The sequence below is a fragment of the Mobula hypostoma genome, chromosome 21, assembly GCF_963921235.1.
Source record: "Mobula hypostoma chromosome 21, sMobHyp1.1, whole genome shotgun sequence".
Taxonomy (NCBI): domain Eukaryota; kingdom Metazoa; phylum Chordata; class Chondrichthyes; order Myliobatiformes; family Myliobatidae; genus Mobula; species Mobula hypostoma.
In genome coordinates, this window is record NC_086117.1 from 53,652,543 (window position 1) to 53,674,882 (window position 22,340).

Below are 22,340 nucleotides of genomic sequence, written 5' to 3' on the forward strand. Positions count from 1 at the left end.
GGTGCAAATTACATGGAAATACAACAGTGCAGATGTTCGAATTGTGAGGTATAATGTACACATGTTGACGTGTGGCCAAGTGGTTAGGGCATCGGTCTAGTGATCTGAAGGTCGCTAGTTCGAGCCTCAGCTGAGGCAGCATGCTGTGTCCTTGAGCAAGGCACTTAACCATTGCTCTGCGATGACACCGGTGCCAAGCTGTATCGGCCTAGTGTCCTTCCCTTGGACAACATCGGTGGCGTGGAGAAGGGAGACTTGCAGCATGGGCAACTGCTGGTCTTCCATACAACCTTGCCCAGGCCTGCACCCTGGAAACCTTCCAAGGCACAAATCCATGGTCTCACGAGAGTAACGGATGCCTATAAAAAAATGTACAAGAGACATACAATACTGCAGATGCTGCAATTAGTCCGTGAGCCAGGACCCCAAATTTGGGCCACCGGTACCATGTGGGGGGAATATTTCTTATAGTGATTTTTGGCAAGGTATACACCCCTCGTGCTAGAAAATATGTGATAGCATTGCAGCGATGGTAGCTTTCTGTGATCCCATGGTGCTTTGCCTATGATAAGATGAATTATGCCAGGTACCTGTCCCCTTACTTTGCTCAGATGATGAACCTCCTAGAGAAGAATCTTTCTGTGTATGAGGCCTTCAAGACAGGCCAATTCTCAGTGCAGCTGTCAGGTAACAACCCCTCTGGGCAGATCCCTGTGGACCAGGCTATTGAAGCCACAGTGAACAAAGACACACAGACTCCTGGAGGCACATCACAGTTCAGCCTGAACACTGGAGCTATCAAGCGTTACTACATAATAGCTGAGCACCACAGTGCATTCCTGGGACAGTTAAGGGAGATGGTGCAAGGCAACAAATCAGAGCTTTGTCATGCGGAGCTACAGCAGCCAAGAATCCAGAAAGATGAGGAAGCAGTTTCAGCAGTGGTTAGCCTCATACATGAATGGGTCAACCCATTTGCAGAGAAGTGGGACCTCATTAGCATCTCTACGGTAAAGGCAGCCCCCAAGGATATTGCCTCCGACCTGATGAAGGCATATGAGATTGGTGAGCGATGTTGTACAACCTTCAAGGATGAGAGACTAGAGGAAGACCCACCAGCAAAGAATTTCCATGACCCAATGAAAACCAACAAGCTGAAAACATTCAGTGATATGTGTAAGAAGAGAGAAGTGAAATCAAATGGGAGGGCGATCATCTTGAAAGCAGACAGGTCTTTGTTTGGATGCATCACAGCGATGGCACAAGGGTGCAGTCTACGTATGGAGGATATCCTTTCTCATTCCATCGGACCATTGCCCTGGGCCCCGTCCACACCAGAAGGATTGCTGAGAAAGACAAATAAAGCTACTTTAGCCACAATCTTGCAGAAAAATGTAGCAGTAGAAGAGTAACTGCTAGGAAACTGCTACAGTGGTTGATGGAATGAACTTGGTTCAAAGAGTGATAGGTGATCAAGTTACTTTCAGAGATGTTGCCACAACAATTCTGGGTATAGCTCTGAGGGAAGGCAGTCAGGGTAGCAGAATAGATGTTGTGTTCAACACATACAAGGAGAACTCTATCAGGAATAGTGAAAGATCTCTATGGGGTGAAGAGACTGGTCATGAGTTGCAAGGTATCACAGGCACACAGATGGTGAGGCAGTGGAGGAGCTTCCTAACCAAAGTCAGTAACAAAAATCGTCTCATTAGCTTCATAGTCCATGAATGGAGGAAGGCGGAGTACAGAGCAAAGCTACAGGAGAAGATTCTGTATGCAACTGTGAATGACAAATGTTACAGAATCACTTCTCAAGACAGTGAGGAGGTGTCAGCTCTTCAGTGTCAACAAGAAGCAGATGGCCGCCTACTTCTCCATGCTGCCCGTGCCACGAGAAGGGCAAAAATCTGTACTGATCTGCTCAGAAGATACAGATGTCTTTATCATGTCTTTAGCATTTCCTGACAAGATTGAGGCCCCATTGTTCCAGAAGTGTGGCACTAGAACCCGTACAAATAGTCATAGTCATACTTTATTGATCCTGAGGGAAATTAGTTTTCGTTACAGTTGCACAATAAATAATTAAATAGTAATAAATCCATAAATAATTAAATAGTACTATGTAAATTATGCCAGGAAATAAGTCCAGGACCAGCCTATCGGCTCAGGGTGTCTGACCCTCCAAGGGAGGAGTCGTAAAGTTTGATGGCCACAGACAGGAATGACTTCTTATGACGCTCTGTGCTGCATCTCGGAGGAATGAGTCTCTGGCTGAATGTACTCCTGTGCCCAACCAGTCCATTATACCACGGTACCTGCTGAACCGTGTTTACGCCCACCTGGACAAGCCAGTGAGCACTGTGAGGGTCATGTTTTTTGACTTCTCCAGTGCGTTCAACACCATCCGCCCTGCTCTGCTGGGGGAGAAGCTGACAGCGATGCAGGTGGGTGCTTTCCTGGTGTCATGGATTCTTGATTACCTAACTGGCAGACCACAGTACGTGTGCTAGCAACACTGTGTGTCCGACAGAGTGATCAGCAGCACTGGGGCTCCACAGGGGACTGTCTTGTCTCCCTTTCTCTTCACCATTTACACCTCGGACTTCAACTACTCCACGGAGTCTTTTCATCTTCTGAAGTTTTTGGATGACTCTGCCATAGTTGGATGCATCAGCAAGGGAGATGAGGTTGAGTACAGGGCTACGGTAGGAAACTTTGTCACATGGTGTGAGCAGAATTATCTGCAGCTTAATGTGAAAAAGACTAAGGAGCTGGTGGTAGACCTAAGGACAGCTAAGGTACCATTGATCCCTGTTTCCATCCAGGGGGTCAGTGTGGACATGGTGGAGGATTACAAATACCTGGGAAACAAATTGACAATAAACTGGACTGGTCAAAGAACACTGAGGCTGTCTACAAGAAGGGTCAGAGCCGTCTCTATTTCCTGAGGAGACTGAGGTCCTTTAACATCTGTCGGACGATGCTGAGGATGTTCTACGAGTCTATGGTGGCCAGTGCTATCATGTTTGCTGTTGTGTGCTGGGGCAGCAGGCTGAGGGTAGCAGACACCAACAGAATCAACAAACTCATCCGTAAGGCCACTGATGTTGTAGGGATGGAACTGGACTCTCTGACGGTGGTGTCTGAAAAGAGGTTGCATGCCATCTTGGTCAATGTCTCCCATCCACTACATAATGTACTGGGTGGACACAGGAGTACATTCAGCCAGAGACTCATTCCTCCGAGATGCAGCACAGAGCATCATAGGAAGTCATTCCTGCCTGTGGCCATCAAACTTTACAACTCCTCCCTTGGAGGGTCAGACACCCTGTGCCGATAGGCTGGTCCTGGATTTATTTCATAATTTACTGGCATAATTTACATATTACTGTTTAACTATTTATGGTTCTATTACTATTTATTATTTATGGTGCAACTGTTCATCCTAGTTTGGCAAAAGATTAATCAAGGAAGGTAGTGCACCTGTGGCTGACAAGGGAAATTAGGGATAGTATCAATTCCAAAAAAGCATACAAATTAGCCAGAAAAAGTGGCTCACCTGAGGACTGGGAGAAATTCAGAGTTCAGCAGAGGAGGACAAAGGGCTTAATTAGGAAGGGGAAAAAAGATTATGAGAGAAAACTGGCAGGGAACATAAAAACTGACTGTAAAAGCTTTTATAGATATGTGAAAAGAAAAAGATTGGTTAAGACAAATGTAGGTCCCCTACAGACAGAAACAGGTGAATTGATTATGGGGAGCAAGGACATGGCAGACCAATTGAATAATTACTTTGGTTCTGTCTTCACTAAGGAGGACATAAATAATCTTCCGGATATAGTTGGGGACAGAGGGTCCAGTGAGATGGAGGAACTGAGGGAAATACATGTTAGTAGGGAAGTGGTGTTAGGTAAATTGAAGGGATTAAAGGCGGATAAATCCCCAGGGCCAGATGGTCTGCATCCCAGAGTGCTTAAGTAAGTAGCCCAAGAAATAGTGGATGCATTAGTGATAATTTTTCAGAACTCTTTAGATTCTGGACTAGTTCCTGAGGATTGGAGGGTGGCTAATGTAACCCCACTTTTTAAAAAAGGAGGGAGAGAGAAACCAGGGAATTATAGACCGGTTAGCCTAACATCGGTGGTGGGGAAACTGCTGGAGTCAGTTATCAAAGATGTGATAACAGCACATTTGGAAAACGGTGAAATCATCGGACAAAGTCAGCATGGATTTGTGAAAGGAAAATCATGTCTGATGAATCTCATAGAATTTTTTGAGGATGTAACTAGTAGAGTGGATAGGGGAGAACCAGTGGATGTGGTATATTTGGATTTTCAAAAGGCTTTTGACAAGGTCCCACACAGGAGATTAGTGTGCAAACTTAAAGCACACGGTATTGGGGGTAAGGTATTGATGTGGATAGAGAATTGGTTGGCAGACAGGAAGCAAAGAGTGGGAATAAATGGGACCTTTTCAGAATGGCAGGCAGTGACTAGTGGGGTACCGCAAGGCTCAGTGCTGGGACCCCAGTTGTTTACAATATATATTAATGACTTGGATGAGGGAATTAAATGCAGCATCTCCAAGTTTGCGGATGACACGAAGCTGGGTGGCAGTGTTAGCAGTGAGGAGGATGCTAAGAGGATGCAGGGTGACTTGGATAGGTTAGGTGAGTGGGCAAATTCATGGCAGATGCAATTTAATGTGGATAAATGTGAAGTTATCCACTTTGGTGGCAAAAACAGGAAAATAGATTATTATCTGAATGGTGGCCGATTTGGAAAAGGGGAGGTGCAACGAGACCTGGGTGTCATTATACACCAGTCATTGAAAGTGGGCATGCAGGTACAGCAGGTGGTGAAAAAGGCGAATGGTATGCTGGCATTTATAGCAAGAGGATTCGAGTACAGGAGCAGGGAGGTACTACTGCAGTTGTACAAGGCCTTGGTGAGATCACACCTGGAGTATTGTGTGCAGTTTTGGTCACCTAATTTGAGGAAAGACATCCTTGCCATAGAGGGAGTACAAAGAAGGTTCACCAGATTGATTCCTGGGATGGCAGGACTTTCATATGATGAAAGACTGGATGAACTAGGCTTATACGTTGGAATTTAGAAGATTGAGGGGGGATCTCATTGAAACGTATAAAATCCTAAAGGGATTGGACAGGCTAGATGCAGGAAGGTTGTTCCCTATGTTGGGGAAGTCCAGAACGAGGGGTCACAGTTTGAGGATAAAGGGGAAGCCTTTTAGGACCGAGATTAGGAAAAACTTCTTCACACAGAGAGTGGTGAATCTGTGGAATTCTCTGCCACAGGAAACAGTTGAGGCCAGTTCGTTGGCTATATTTAAGAGGGAGTTAGATATGGCCCTTGTGGGTAAAGGGATCGGGGGTATCGGGGGAAGGTTGGTACAGGGTTCTGAGTTGGATGATCAGCCATGATCATACTGAATGGCCTACTCCTGCACCTATTTTCTATGTTTCTATGTTTCTATGTAACGAAAACCAATTTCCCCCTGGGGTCAACAAAGTATGACTATGACTATGACTATGAGTATGACTATGTAGTGGATGGGAGACATTGTCCAAGATGGCATGCAACTTGGACAGCATCCTCTTTTCAGACACCACCGTGAGAGAGTCCAGTTCCATCCCCACAACATCACTGGCCTTACCAATGAGTTTGTTGATTCTGTTGGTGTCTGCTACCCTCAGCCTGCTGCCCCAGCACACAACAGCAAACATGATAGCACTGGGCACCACAGACTCGTAGAACATCCTCAGCATCGTCCGACAGATGTTAAAGGACCTCAGTCTCCTCGGGAAATAGAGATGGCTCTGACCCTTCTTGTAGACAGCCTCAGTGTTCTTTGACCAGTCCAGTTTATTGTCAATTTGTATCCCCAGGTATTTGTAATCCTCCACCATGTCCACACTGACCCCCTGGATGGAAACAGGGGTTATCGATGCCTTAGCTCTCCTCAGGTCTACCACCAGCTCCTTAGTCTTTTTCACATTAAGCTGCAGATAATTCTGCTCACACCATGTGACAAAGTTTCCCACCGTAGCCCTGTACTCAGCCTCATCTCCCTTGCTGATGCATCCAACTATGGCAGAGTCACCAGAAAACTTCTGAAGATGACAAGACTCTGTGCAGTAGTTGAAGTCCGATGTGTAAATAGTGAAGAGAAAGGGAGACAAGACAGTCCCCTGTGGAGCCCCAGTGCTGCTGATCACTCTGTCGGACACACAGTGTTGCAAGCACACATACTGTGGTCTGCCAGTCAGGTAATCAAGAATCCATGACACTAGGAAAGCATCCACCTACATCGCTGTCAGCTTCTCCCCCAGCAGAGCAGGGCGGATGGTGTTGAACGCTCTGGAGAAGTCAAAAAACATGATCCCCACAGTGTTCGCTGGCTTGTCCAGGTGGGCGTAGACACAGTTCAGCAGGTAGACGATGGCATCCTCAACTCCTAATAGGGGCTGGTAGGCGAACTGGTGACTTATAGGCTTGTAGACATCAGGAAGGTTGCTGCCACTGTTGGCATAGAGGTTTGTAGGGCTCTCATCGGGTTGCACACATATACAGGATGTGACACTGTAAGCGCTTTGCAGGCAAAGGGAAGCCAAGTGCCCTAAAACTTCTGACCAGCAACAGGGAAACTCAGGACACATTCTTAGAGCTGAGTCAGGAATGGGACCTCTCCCCAGAACTGATGGACAAACTGGAAGCATTTACATGTCTCCTGTATGCCCCAAAAGCATCAACCACCAAGGTGAAAGGGCTCAGGTATCACCTTTCCTGTGCCAAAAAAGGTGAAATCGAAAGTCATCAGCTCCCACCATGCAAGGACTGCTGAACAAAACATGCACAGCGAGCCAACTACCAGGCTGATATATGGAGAAGATGTTTGGAGAAGGACCCACGAGTGCCAAGTCCTGTTGGCAGAGGACGGAAGATGGAGAGAGAAGAGGAAGCTGAACAGTTGGTGGTGCACTGGATGGAAGGCCAGTCAGCACCCGATGCCGTCCTGAATCTACTGGCCTGTAACTGTCTGAAAAAATGTTCACTCCCAAGATGTATGTGTGTTCCAAATGAACTCAGGCGTACTGACATGTGTAGACTGGCAGATTGTGAGAACCAAGCATCCACCTCAGAGAGTGTGGAAAGTTCAGATAAAGATGTGGAAGACATCGAACACTTGGAAAATTATTATGATTATTAATAGGTTATGAAAGTATGGAAAACAGTATTTGATTAAATATATTCATTTTACAACCAAATGGAGCTTAGGTTATGGCTGTGTGGAACCCCATATTTGAATTATTGTACTGTAATTCTACATGCTATGACAAAAGCTTAAGATTGTTTTGATTTGATACAACAATATGGAAAATATCATGCCTGATAAAAACTCCAGAAATCTCTCCAAATGAGGTTTCTCTGACCTTTTGGGGGGGGGGAGATAACATTTTCTGCTGTACTGGTTAATATGGAATATATACAAAAAGTGATTACTTATTTGAATTCCTGAATAAATTCTCCAGAAATCCATGTGATTATGTGTGTCCTATGTTTTTTATTGACTTTTCCAAAATAACCAACAGACAAGTATTTTTCTGAAAATGAAATGATTCACTCTACTGAAATTGGGCACTGTACTGCGAGTGCCACAAATGACAGTTTTCAATGTAGAATTTTATAACAACATTTGATGAAAAGTGCTTGAACTCAGCTATCACTGTGACAAATTTCAATGCTGAGGGATCATGGATGACAAAATACCACTAGGTTGAATATGTATTTTGTACTTTATATTGGCCACTTTTCAGAAATGCTTATTTTAGGGTAGTGTTATAAAATGCATGATAGCACACATAAAGCTACCACTAGTGCGATGCTATCATATATTTCCTAACTATAGAGATGTATAGCTTGCCAAAAATCACTAAGAACATTAATTCCCCTCAGATGGTACCGACCAACCCCACTGGCTCACGGACTAAATGGTGAGTTACACAAGAGTGGAGAACAACAATACTGCAGTGTGTCAGCGGAAATAGCTCAGTTGGGAGAGCTAAAGGTTTCTGGTTCAATCCCAGGTTTCGGCACTGGGACTTACTTAATGGGCACCATGGTAACAGCAGTTAGTGCAACACTACTGCAGCTCATTTGATTTTGGGGTTCAATTCTGACGTCCTCTGTAAGTAGGTTTGAAGGTCCTTCCTGTGTGCGTATGGGTTTTTTCTGGGGTTTGCTCCCACAGTCCAAAGATGTACTGGTTAGTAGTTTAACTGATTATTTTAAACCATCCCACGACTGGGTTAGAGTTAAATCAGTGGATTCCTGGGCAGCATGAATCCACCGATTTAACCCTAACCTGATTGTGGGGCAGCACAGCCTGGTAGGACGGACTGGCATGTTCTGTACTGTGGCTCTGAATAAAATAAAATAATGATATTCTGTACTGGTGGGGGGGTCGAGGGAGAGGAGAACTACAATACCGCAGAAACAGCAATGGTGAGGTACAAAGCAGAGGAGTGTACAATGCTGCAGATAGAGGAATGGTCAGGTTTAAAGCACGCGGAAATACAATACTGCAGATGCTGCAATGGTGAGGTACACGACATTGGAGAACCACAATACTGCAGCTGTGTCAACCGAAATACCTCAGTTGGGCGAGCATTAAGGCTGATTTATACTTCTGCGTTCCTATACATTATTTCTGTTTTTGCATGATTTTAATCTATTCAGTATATGTAATATGGTAAATTGACTTATTTATTTATTATCATTACTTTCTTCTTCTTCTATATTATGTATTGCATTGAACTACTGCTGCTAAGTTAACAAATTTCAGGACAGGTGCCGGCGATAACAAACCCGATTCTGATTCTGAGATACTGGAAGGGTGAGGTTTAAAGAACTACAATACTGCAGAAGCTGGAATGGTGAGATACCATGCAGAGGGAAATACAATACCGCAGATACAGGAATGGTGAGGTACACGAGAGTGGAGAACAACAATACTGCAGCTGTGTCAGCCGAAATAGCTCAGTTGGGAGAGCGTTAGACTGAAGATCTAAAGGTCCCTGGTTCAATCCCGGGTTTCGGCACTGGGACTTATTTATTGTCACCGCGATAGCATAGCAGTTAGTGTGACACTATTACAGCTTGGAGAGTCAGAGTTTGGAGTTCAATTGTGGCATCCTCTGTAAGTTTGTACATCCTTCCCATGTACACAGTCCCTCTGTCCAAAGGCAGACTGGTTAGTAGGTTTATTGTATTTTTTAAACCGTACCACAATTAGGTTAGGGTTGAATCACTGGATTCCTGGGTGGAACAGCTGGGTGGCTCGTACGAGCCTGTTCTACGCTCTATCACTCAATAAAATAAAATAAATAATATTCTGTAGTGGGGAGGGTCGAGGTGAAGAGCTTTAATAAGAAGGTTTTTTCACACGAGTCGTTGATTGTAGTGCTGTGCACATACAGTAGAATCATTCCCCTTCAAGTCAGGCAAAAAGCTTTAAAAGCCCAGTCTGCATAAAAGAGGGGAGTGGTCATCATCAGAGTGGTCTGAGTCAGGGTGGTAAGTCTGTACAAAAGCGACGGGTTGCACATGAACCCAAGCAGGACCAATATTCTTGTCGGCAGGTTTACTAGAGCTGTTGGGAGAGGTTTAAACTAATATGGTGGGGAATGGGAACCAGTGTGATAGAGCTGAGGATGAGCCAGCAGGTTTACAAGTAGATGATGGGTATAACACGAATGTAAGGAAGGACAAGCCAGTGATTGGGTACAAATGCAGACCATGCAAAGAGTTCAATAGTATCACAGAGGCAAAATTGAAAAGGGTGAAGATTGCAGAACTGAAGATGCTGTATTTAATGCACTGAACATTCAGAATAAGGTGGATGAACTCGTGGCGCAATTGATCGGTATGAAGTTGTGGGCATCACTGAGTTGTGGCTGAAAGAAGGTCAAAGTTCGGAGCTTAACATCAATGGATAAACTTTGTATTGAAAGGACAGGCAGGAAGGCATAGGCAGTGGTGTGGCTCTGGTGGTAAGAGATGGAATTACATCTTTAGAAAGAGGTGACATAGGGTCAGAGAATGTTGAATCTTTGTGTGTGGGGTTAACAAACAGTAAGGGCAAAAAAAAACTATAATGGGAATCATATATAGGCCTCCAAATAGTAGCCAAGATGTGGGTTAAGATTGCACAGGGAGCTGAAAAAGGAATGGAATAAGGGTAATGTCACAATTGTAAATGAGGGCAAACTAGCCAATAATATAAAGCAGGAACAATAGTGCAGACTATTACCTAAATGGAGAGAAGGTTCAAACATCAGAGGTACAGAGGAACTTAGGAGTCCTTGTACAAGATTCCCAGAAGATTAATTTACAGATTGACAGGAAGCAGTGAATCTGTAGAATGCTCTGCCATAGACTGTGGTGGAGGACAAGTCCTGGGTATTTTTAAAGCAGAAATTAATAGAGTCCAGATCGGTCAGGGCATCAAAGGATATGATAAGAAGGTAGATGTATGGATTTGAGGGGATCCGGGATCAGCCATGGAATAACAGATCAAACTCGAGGGGCTGAATGGCCGAATACTGCTCCCATCTATTAGGGTCTCAGGCACAGAAAAGTTACAATACTGCAGATACAGCAACGATGAGGTACAAGGCTGAGGAGAACTACAGTTCTGCAGATACAGGAATGGTGAGGCACAAAACACAGGGAAGTACAATGTCATAGATACTGGAAGGATGAGGTTTTATGCAGAGGAGAACTAAAATACTCCAGATGCTGGAATAGTGAGGTACAAGGCTATTTGAATGAATTGCTTTAGCTTTACTGACGAAGGAGTGTATAATTTCAAATCAGCCATATATAGAATGTATGTCAATCTGCAATTTCTCTGGCTGTTTCTGATCTGTTGTCCTACTTTCATCTGAATCTGTAGATTAGAGAGCAGGTTTTAAGCTGGACAAATCGATTGTGGGCTTAGAGAGTCACCCAGAAAAATGTCTCCATTTATTCTGATAACAGTGTTTGTTCTTTTTTGGTTGTTAATAGATAGGGTGATCATAATGGCTAATGCTCCATCAGATGTTGTAGGAATTTGACAAGTATTGGGTGTAGTTCATATATATTCAGAACTTCAATTAACTGCCTGTCCTTTCCCAGTTTTCGATATTATTATTTCCTTTTCTTTCATTCTGAATTTGCAGTTTGTTTTCTATTCTGTTGTGTTTCTTGGATTTTTACTGTGAATGACCTCAAATGAATTTGTGTTGTATACGGTTACATATATGTACTTTGATAATAAATTTCCTTTGAACTTTGAATTCTGCCCAACCCTTTGCCCCTCACTGCTGGCCTAACCGAAAAGTTACACTGTGACTCCCCATTCGCATTTGTCTACAACAGCACTCGTTCCGCCTCCAGGGGGAAATTACTCTGAATTCCCTTTCCCCATCACTGAGAATCACCCTACTAGCCCTTCAACACTCCCCCCCACAGTAATTCACTACCCCCTCCTCTCTCCAGCTCCCTCACCTTACCTGTATGGCCTGGAATGCAGGTTCGCTTAAATGGAGGTGTTTGTTTGCCGTAGAATGTGGCAAGTTCCAACCCGAATAGTCTGTGTGCTGGACAGAGAGAGGCTCGGAGATGCTCCTTACTCTGGGGGATCACCTGGGAAATACCTGTCCCAGTCGACACTTCACTGACTGCTGCCAGGGTGTGGCTGCTGTGTGACATCACGGAGAGGGAGGTGTCCCATTGTGAGCTCACCAGAGTGGGGCTGGCTTGTGTTGGGGAGGGAGGGTATTGAGTAGTTGTCCCAACAACCCTCCCCATTGTTAAAACATAGTCTTGACCTGCCCTTTGCTCCACTACAGCATCTCCCAGTCCCTCTTGATGTTGTCCACCCCATTCAGTTCTGGAAAAGGCACGTCATTCTCTCTTCTTCCTCCACTCATCAGACAAAATCCTGAAAAAACACATACTATCAGAATCAAGGACAGTTACTACCCTGCTGTTATAAGATCATTGAACGGTCCCCTGTATGATAGGATGGATTTGACCTTCATAATCTATCTCACGATCCACCTTCCACCTCATTGTCTGTCTGCACTGCACTTTCTCTGTAACTGGAACACTTTATTCTGCATTCTGTTATCATTTTCCCTTGTACTCTCTCTTTCTTTTTCAATCTTTTTATTAGTTTCATAATAATAAACATAGCATAGTAACGTTACAAAGTTATTGGGAATACATTGTTGTAATTGACATAGTTAAATATAAACCCAGTTGACACTTAAATGTTAAAACTCCCAATCATACAGGATGCAGATGAACAATATCAAAGAAAAAAAATCTAAAAAAAATCGTGAACAAGGAAAAAAAATAAAACTATAACCCCCCCAAAAAAACTAACCTAAACAGTATTAATCAACTAAACTAAAAAAAGACATGGGCTGTTATGTAATATCATAAAAAAAGAAAACATTAGCGTCGATGACTCTGTTCCTCTCAACAAATATTACAAAGAAATAGAATAAGTTTGGAAAAGGTCAAATTACATCATATGAAAATGTTGAATAAATGGCCTCCGGTTTTTTTCAAATTTAATAGAGGGATCATAAACATCACTTATAATTTTTTTCCAAATTTAAACACAGCATAGTTTGAGAGAACCAATGAAATGTGGTAGGAGGATTAATCTCTTTCCAATTCAGCAAAATGGATCTTCTGGCCATTAATGTAAGAACCTTGTACTGTCTCAATTCACTGTTGTAATAAAATGATCTGTATGGATGGTATGCCAAAGAAAGAGTTTTACTGAACCTCAGTAGATGGAACAATAATAAAGCATTCTATATGGTTACTGTGTAGACAGAAGGAACTAGCTTAGCGAGACAACTGAGTAGCTCAGCACAGCATTGTGGGCCAAAGGGCCTGTTCCTGCAATATACTATGTTCTCTAAAAAAATGGCAGTGGAGCATACAATACCACAGATACAGCAACAGTGGGGCACAAGGCAGGTGAGTATACAAAGCAAAGATAGATGTACAAAGCACAAGGAAAATGCAGTTCTGAAGATGATAGAACGCTGATGTACAAAGCACAGGAGAAAATACAATATTGCAGATGATGCAACGGTGGGGTACAAAGAACAGGGGAATACAATACTGCAGATGCTGCAACAGTGAGATAAAGAACAGTGGAGAATAACAATACTGCAGATATGTCAGCCGAAATAGCTCAGTTGGGAGAGTGTTAGACTGAAGATCTGAAGGTCCCTGGTTCAATCCCAGTTTTTGGCACTGGGACTTGTTTATTGGGCACCATGGTAACAGCTGTTAGTGCAACACTATTGCAGCTCATTTGATTTCAGAGTTCAATTCTGACGTCCTCTGTAAGTAGGTTTGAAAGTCCTTCCCGTGTGCACATGGGTTTTTCTCCAGGGTGCTGCGGTTTGCTCCCACAGTCCAAAGATGTACTGGTTAGTAGTTTAACTGATTATTTTAAACCATCCCACGACTGGGTTAGAGTTAAATCAGTGGATTCCTGGGCGGCATGAATCCACCGATTTAACCCTAACCTGATTGTTGAGACAATAATATTACAGCTGAGAGCTACAGGGCAGCACAGGTTGGTGGGCCGGAGGGGGCTATTCTGCCCTGTAGCTCTCAGTAAAATAAAGCAAATAATATTCTATACTGGTGAGGGTCAAGGGAGAGGAAAACAATGGTGAGGTACAAAGCACAGGAAAAATATAATTCTACAGACACAGTGATATTGAGCTACAAGACAGAGGAGTACAGTATACAATACCGCAGATACAAGAATGGTGAGGTTAATGCAGAGGAGAACCACAATTCCACATTTACTGGAATGTTGAGGCTCAGAGCACAGGAGAAATACAATACTGCAGAGTCTGGAAAGGTGAGGTATGAAGCATGGGGAATACAATACCACTGATGCTGGAGCAGTGAGGTACGAGGCAGAGGAGAAATAAAATACCGCATACACAAGAATAGAGAGTTTTAAATCACAGTCAAACTACAATACTGCAGATGGTGGACCGGTGAGGTACAAAGCACATGGAAATACAACAGTGCAGATGCTGGAATTGTGAGGTACAATGTACAAGAGACATACAATACTGCAGATGCTGCAATGGTGAGGTACACGAGAGGGAAGAACAATACTGCAGCTGTGTCAGCCGAAATAGCTCAGTTGGGAGAGCGTTAGACTGAAGATCTAAAGGTCCCTGGTTCAATCCCGGGTTTCGGCACTGGAATTTATTTATTGGGCTCCACTTTAGTGTGACTCTGTTACAGCTTGTGTTGCCAGAGTTCGGAGTTTGGAGTTCAATTGCAACGTCCTGTGTAAGTGAGTTTGTAATTCCTTCCACTGTGCACATGGGTTTCCTGCCACAGTCCAAAGACATACAATTAGTAGGTGAATTGGTATTTTAAATCGTCACACGATTAGGGCGTGGTTAAATCAGAGGTTCCTGGTCAGCACAGTTTGGTGGGCCAAATGTTCCTGTTCTTCACTGGATCTCTCAATGAAATAAAACAAATAATTTTCTGTAATGGTGAGGTCGAGGGAGTGGAGGACGACAATACCGCAGATACAGCAACAGTGAGGTTTAAAGTGCAGGGGAAATACAATCCTACAGATACAGGAATGGTGAGGTACAACACAGAGGTGAACCACAAAAATGGAGACTCATCAGCCGAAATAGCTCAGTTGGGAGAGCGTTAGACTGAAGATCTAAAGGTCCCTGGTTCAATCCCGGGTTTCGGCACTGGTATATATTTATTGTCACTGTGATAGCATAGCAGTTAAGGCCAATTTATACTTGTGTGTTAAATCGACACCGTAGATGCGGTGTAGCCGCGCACCCTACGCTGTAGCCTGACGCGCACCTCCCCAAAAATGTAATTACGCGTCGCGGTGATGCAGACTGCAACAACTGTGATTGGTCCGCTTGGTAGCGTCGCATTTCCTCCAACGCTGCAATAGCTTCCCATTGGGCAACTGAAGGGCAGGGAAGGAACTCTGGCTGCAATGCTTTCCATAAAGCTTTACAGACCTCTGAAATTATAGAGGACCCTGTGCTTGACGCCAGTTTGTAGCTGGCTGCTACAGTCTGTTGACTTCCACCTGAAGCTAAAACTCGAATGGTGATTGCCAGTCTCTGAGTATACTGTGCGTACACTGATGCGAAATAAATGGTTGGAGACAATGAACCAAATTGTCAAATCTACCTGCCGACATCCGAAAATATTTGAAATGCATTTCCTCGTCTATGTCTCTCAGTGGCCGGACAAGCACAGAAAATTCACCCTCCTTCAGTTTCAGTCGCCATTGTTTGAAGTTGAAACTCAACACAGTGGCATAGAAACGCAACCGCCAACTAGTGTTTTGGCGGTGAATTGCAGAGCGACACAGACACACCAACGCACAAGTATAAATGCGTAGGCTACGGCGTAAGCTAGTTCGCACAAGTATAAATCAGCCTTTAGTCTGACACTATCCCAGCTCGTAGTGTCAGAGTTTGGAGTTCAATTGTAGCATTCTCTGTAAGTTTGTACATCCTTCCCTTGTACACAGTCCCTCTGTCCAAAGCCAGACTGGTTAGTAGGTTAATTGTATTTTTTAAACCGTACCATATTTAGGTTTGGGTTAAATCAGTGGATTCCTGGGTGGAACAGCTGGGTGGGCCGGGCAGGCCTGTTCTGTGCTCTATCTCTCAATAAAATAAAATAAATAATATTCTGTCGTAGTGAGGGACGACGCAAAGAGCTTTAATACGCAGGAGGTTTTTTCAACACGAGTCGTGATTGCAGTACTGTGCAGCTACAGTAGAAGCATTCCTGTTCAAGTCTGGTAAAAACCTTTAAAAACCCAGCTGCAAGGAGGCAGGTGTATGGAGTTGGGGGGGTGGGGGGAGTGCGAGATCCAGGATCAGCCATGGTGGAATGACAGAACAGACTCGGGGGGCTGAATGGCCTAATTCTGCTCCCATTTCTCATGGTCTAAGGCACAGGAAAGGTACAATACTGCAGATGCAGCAATGATGAGGTATAAGGCTGAGAAGAACTACAGTTCTGCAGATACAGGAATGGTGAGGTACAAAGCACAGGGAAGTACAATGTCATAAATACTAAAAGGATGAGGTTTTAGGGAGAGAAGATCTACATATGCTGGAATACTGAGATACAAGGCAGAGCGGAACCACAAAGCTGCAGATACAGCAACGGTGAGGACCCAGGCAGAGGAGGAGTAAAATACTGCAGATAGTTGAATAGTGAGGTACAAGGCAGGTGAGTATACAATACCGTAGATAGAGGAATGTTGGAGGGACAAAGCACAGGGAAATACAATACTGCAGATGATGGAACTGTGAGGTACAAAGCATAGGGAAATACAATATTGCAGATGCCGCACCAGTAAGATACAGAACAAAGGAGAACTACAATCCTACAGATGTGTCAGCTGAAATAGCTCAGTTGGGAGAGTGTTAGACTGAAGATCTAAAGGTCTCTGGTACAATCCCAGGTTTTGGATCTGGGACTCGTTTATTGGCACCGCGGTAGCGTAGTGGTTGGGGCATCTCCATTACAACTCGAGGTGTTGGAAGTTCAATTCCGGCGTCCTCTGCAGGTAGAATTGTAAGTAATTCCCATGTGCACATGGGTTTCCTCCGGGTGCCCCTGTTTACTTCTGCAGTCCTGTACTAGTTAGGAGGTTAATTAGTTATTTTAAATCATACCACAAATAGGTTAGGGTTAAATCGGAGGGTTCCTGCATGGTCTGTATCTCTTAATAAAATAAAATAAATAATATTCTGTAATGGTGAGGGATGAGTGAGAGAAGAATCAAAATACTACAGATACAGCAACAGTGAGTTACAGCCAGAGGAGAACCACAATTGCACAGATGCAGGAATGGTGAGTTACAAAGCCAAGGATATACAATACTGTAGATGCAGGAACTGTGAGGGGCAAAACATAGGGAAAGAATGCCAGAGATACTGGGAGGGTGATGTTTAAAGAACTACAATACTGCAGATGCTGGAATGGTGAGACCATACATAGCTGCTTAATGACTATCGCCCAGTAGCACTCACATCTACAGTGATGAAATGCTTTGAGAGGTTGGTCATGACTAGACTGAACTCCTGCCTCAGCAAGGACCTGGACCCATTGCAATTTGCCTATCGCCACAATGGGTCAATGCAGATGCAATCTCAATGACTCTTCACACGGCCTCAGACCACCTGGACAACACAAATACCTATGTCAGCATTTAATACCACCATTCCCACAATCCTGATTGAAAAGTTACAGAACCTGGGCCTCATTACCTCCCTCTGCAATTGGATCATCGACTTCCTAACCAGAAGACCACAAAATGTGTGGATTGGTGATAATATCTCCTCCTCACTGGTGATCAACACTGGCGCACCTCAGGCATGTGTGCTTAGCCCACTGCTCTACTCTCTCTATGCCCATGACTCTGTGGCTAGACATAGCTCAAATACCATCTGTAAATTTGCTGATGATACAACCATTGTTGGCAGAGTCTCAGATGGAGATGAGAGGGCGTACAGGAGCGAGATATGCCATCTACTGGAGTGGTGTGGTAGCAACAACCTGGCACTCAATGTCAGTAAGATGAAAGCGCTGATTGTGGAGTTCAGGAAGGGCAAGCCAAAGGAACACACATCAATCCTCAGAGGGATCTGAAGTGGAGAGAGTGAGCAGTTTCAAGTTCCTGGACGTGTTGTGGAGAGCATTCTGACAGGCTGCATCACTGTCTGGTATTTGGGGGGGGGGGGGCTACTGCACGGGACCAAAGGAAGCTGCAGTAGGTTGTGAATCTAGTCAGCTCCATCTTGGGTACTAGCCTACAAAGTACCCAGGACACCTTCAGGGGGCAGTGTCTCAGAAAGGCAGCATCCATTACTAAGGACCTCCAGCACCCAGGGCATGCCCCTTTCTCATTTTACCATCAGGGAGGAGGTACAGAAGCCTGAAGGCACACACTCAGTGATTCAGGAACAGCTTCTTCCCAGCTGCCATCCAATTCCTAAATGGACATTGAACCCTTGGACACTACCTTACTTTTTTAAAATATGCATTATTTCTGTTTCTTGCACAATTGTTATCTATGCCATATAGATAATACTGCAATATGATTTACTTATTTGTTATTACTATTTTGTTTCTATTTTCTGTATTGCATTGAACTGCAGCTGCGAAGTTAACAAATTTCATGACACATACTGGTGATAATAAACCCCATTCTGATTCGTATTATGAAATACAGGAAGGGTGAGGTTCAAGACAGTGGTGAACCACAAAATGCAGACATATCAGCCGAAATAGCTCAGTTGGGAGAGCGTTAGACTGAAGATCTAAAGGTCCCTGGTTCAATCCCGGGTTTCGGCACTGGGATTTATTTATTGTCACTGCGATAGCATAGCAGTTAGTCTGACACTATTACAGCTCCTAGTGTCAGAGTTTGGAGCTCAGTTGTGGCACCCCCTATAACTAAGCTTGTACGTCCTTCCCACGTACACAGTCCCTATGTCCAAAGCCAGACTGGTTAGTAGGTTAATTGTATTTTTTAAAGCGTACCACAATTAGGTTAGGGTTAAATTGGTGGATTCCTGGGTGGAACAGCTGGGTGGGCCGAACGGGCCTGTTCTGTGCTTTATCTCTCAATAAAATAAAATAAAATAAATAATATTCTGTAATGGTGAGGGACAAGGCGAAGAGCTTTAATAAGCAGGAGGTTTTTTCAGTGGGAGTCATTGATTGCAGTGCTGTGCAGACACAGAAGAAGCGTTCCTGTTCAGGTCCGGCAAAAAGCTTTAAAAACCCAGTCTGCATAAAAGAGGGGTCCTGTCTAGTGGAGCGGTCATCGTCGGAGTGGTCTGAGTCAGAGTGGTAAGGCTTTGGCTCATTAAGGCTTCAGAAAGAGCAGGCAGTAGCAAGCAAAGATGGTAATCTCACTGTATATAGGTATTCTCACTCCTTGTTTATTAATTAACTCTGAGAGAATGGGGATATGTCTACAGGGCCAGTGTTCTATTCTGGATGTCAAATGTGGGATTTCCAGGAGTTTATCGGTCTCCCCAATGGCCACACCTGCACCTGATGCATCGAGATGCAGCTCCTTAGAGACTGTGTTAGGGAACTGGAGCTGCAGCTCGATGATCTTCACCTTGTTAGGGAAAGTGAGGCAGAGATAGACAGGAGCTACAGGGAGGTAGTCACCCCAAGGCTAAGGGAGACAGATAAATGGGTGACTGTCAGGAGAGGGAAGGGAGAACATCAGATAGTTGAGAGCACCCCTGTGACCGGCCCCTTCAACAATGAATACACCTTTTTGAGTACTGTTGGAGTTGTGGGGGGGGGGGTGAGTGGGTGAGGCAAGAAACAGTGGCCATGCCTCTGGATCCTCTGCCTGTGGGTCAGGAGGTCAGGGAAATGAAGAGAATGGCAGCAGTGATAGGAGACTCTATAGTTAGGGGGACAGACAGGCGATTCTGTTGCCTCGACAAAGAACACAGATGGCAGTTTGCCCTCCAGGTGCCAGTGTTTGTGATATTTCTGAGCGCGCCCACAATATCCGACAAGGGAGGGTGAGCAGCCAGAGGTCGTGGTACAAATTGGTACCAATGACATGGGTAGAAAAGGGGACGAGGTCCTGAAAACAGAATACAGGGAGTTAGGAAGGAAGCTGAGAAGCAGGACATCAAGGGTAGTAATCTCGGGATTGCTGCCTGTGCCACGCGACAGTGAGGAGGGGAATAGAATGAGGTGGCAGATAAATGCCTGGGTGAAGAATTGGAGCAGAGTGCAGGGATTCAGATTTCTGGATAATTGGGAGCTCTTCTGCGGCAGATTTGACCTGCACAAAAGGGACGGGTCGCACTTGAATCTGCGGGGGACCAATATTCTTGTGGGCAGGTTTACTAGAGCTGTTGGGAGTGGTTTAAATTAATATGGTGGGGAATGGGAACCGGTGTGATAGAGCTGAGGATGAGCCAGCAGGTTTACAAGTCGATGATGGGTGTAACATGAATTTAAGGAAGGACAAGCCAGTGACTGAGTATAAATGCAGACAGAGCAAAGAGTTAAATTGTACCACAGAGGCAAAATTCAAAAGGGTGTAGAATGCGGGACTGAAGGTGTTGTATTTAAATGTGTGTAGCATTTGGAATAAGGTGGACAAACTCGTAGTGCAGTTAGAGATTAGTCAGTATGAAGCTGTGAGCATCACTGAGTCGTGGCCGAAAGAAGGTTATTGTTGGGAGCTTATCATCAAAGGATATACTTTGTATTGAAAGGACAGACAGGAAGGCACAGACGGTGGTGTGGCTCTGTTAGTAAGAGATGGAATTACATCTTCAGAAAGAGGTGACATAGGGTCAGAGAATGTTGAATCTTTGTGTGTGGGGTTAACAAACTGTAAGGGTGTAAAAACCATTATGGGAATCAAATGTAGGCCTCCAAATAGTAGCCAAGATGTGGGGTTGAGATTGCACAGGGAGCTGAAAAAGACATGTAATAAGGGTAATGTCACAATTGTAAATGAGGGCAAACTAGCCAATAATGTAAAGCAGGAACAATAGTGCAGACCGTTATCTAAATGGGGAGAAGATTCAAACATCAGAGGTGCAAAGGAACTTAGTAGTCCTCATGCAAATTTCCCAGAGTTAAATTTACAGGTTGCCAGAGAGCAGTGAATCTGTGGAATGCTCTGCCACAGACTGTGGTGGAGGACAAGCCCGTGGGTATGTTTAAAGCAGATGTTGATAGATTCCTGATCGGTCAGGGCATCAAAGGATATGTCAAGAAGACAGGTGTATGGAGTTGTGGGGGATCCAGGATCAGCCATGGTGGAATGACAGAGCAGACTCGATGGGCTGAATGGCCTAATTCTGCTCCCATCTCTTATGGTCTAAGGCACAGAAAAGGTACAATACTGCAGATAGAGCAACAGTGAGGTTTAAGGCTGAGGAGAACCACAGTTCTGCAGATACAGGAATGGTGAGGTACAAAGCACAGGGAAGACTATGACTATGATACTAGAAGGATGAGGTTTTACGCAGAGGGTAACGACAATACTGCAGATGCTGGAATAGTGAGGTACAAGGCAGAGGAGTATACAATTCCGCAGAGACAGGAATAGTGAGGTTAATGCAGAGGAGAAACACAATTCCACATTTACTGGAATGTTGAGGCTCAGGGCACAGGAGAAATACAATACTGCAGAGTCCAGAAAGGTGAGGTACGAAGCACAGGGGAATACAATACCACTGATGCTGGAGCAGTGAGATACAAGGCAGAGGAGAAATAAAATACCACATACACAAGAATAGAGAGTTTTAAAGCACAGTAGAACTATAATACTGCAGATGCTGAAATTGTGAGGTACAATGTACAAGAGACATACAATACTGCAGTTGCTGCAATGGTGAGGTACACGAGAGTGGAGAACAACAATACTGCAGCTGTATCAGCCGAAATAGCTCAGTTGGGAGAGCGTTAGACTGAAGATCTAAAGGTCCCTGGTTCAACCCCGGGTTTCAGCACTGGGACTATTTATTGGGCCCCACTTTAGTGTGACTCTATTTTACAGCTTGTGTTGCCAGAGTTTGGAGTTTGGAGTTCAATTGCAACGTCCTGTGAGAGTGAGTCCTTCCACTGTGCACATGGGTTTCCTCTGGCTGCTCTGGTTTCCTGCCACGGTCCAAAGACATACTGATTAGTAGGTGAATTGGTATTTTAAATCGTCACACGATTAGGGTGTGGTTAAATCAGAGGTTCCCGGTCGGCACAGCTTGGTGGGCCAGAAGTTCCTGTTCTTCACTGGATTATTCCGTAGATATAGCACAGTGAGGTTTAAACCTCAGGGGAAATACAATCCTGCAGATACTGGAACGGTGAGGTACAAGTCAGAGGTGAACCTCAAAAAGGCAGATATGTCAGCCGAAATAGCTCAGTTGGGAGAGCGTTAGACTGAAGATCTAAAGGTCCCTGGTTCAATCCCGGGTTTCGGCACTGGGACTTATTTATTGGGCACCATGGTAACAGCAGTTAGTGCAACACTGTTGCAGCTCATTTGATTTCAGAGTTCAATTCTGACGTCCTCTGTAAGTAGGTTTGAAAGTCCTTCCCGGGTGCACATGGGTTTTGTTCCGGGGTGCTGGGGTTTGCTCCCACAGTCCAGGTGGTTAGTAGTTTAACTGATTATTTTAAACCATCCCACGACTGGGTTAGAGTTAA

At 44.5% G+C, this 22,340-nt stretch overlaps 5 non-coding genes across 5 annotated transcripts; all 5 read left to right on the forward strand.

The window, feature by feature from the left end:
- Nucleotides 1-9,048: 9,048 nt before the first annotated feature.
- Nucleotides 9,049-9,121, forward strand: trnaf-gaa (transfer RNA phenylalanine (anticodon GAA)). Its single transcript has one exon. It is a non-coding gene; the product is annotated as a tRNA-Phe (tRNA).
- Nucleotides 9,122-14,247: 5,126 nt separating this feature from the next.
- On the forward strand, nt 14,248-14,320 carry trnaf-gaa (transfer RNA phenylalanine (anticodon GAA)). Its single transcript has one exon. It is a non-coding gene; the product is annotated as a tRNA-Phe (tRNA).
- A 446-nt stretch (nt 14,321-14,766) lies between these two features.
- On the forward strand, nt 14,767-14,839 carry trnaf-gaa (transfer RNA phenylalanine (anticodon GAA)). The gene has a single exon. It is a non-coding gene; the product is annotated as a tRNA-Phe (tRNA).
- Nucleotides 14,840-18,418: 3,579 nt separating this feature from the next.
- trnaf-gaa (transfer RNA phenylalanine (anticodon GAA)) lies at nt 18,419-18,491 on the forward strand. The gene has a single exon. It is a non-coding gene; the product is annotated as a tRNA-Phe (tRNA).
- A 3,551-nt stretch (nt 18,492-22,042) lies between these two features.
- On the forward strand, nt 22,043-22,115 carry trnaf-gaa (transfer RNA phenylalanine (anticodon GAA)). Its single transcript has one exon. It is a non-coding gene; the product is annotated as a tRNA-Phe (tRNA).
- The last annotated feature ends 225 nt before the right edge of the window (nt 22,116-22,340 follow it).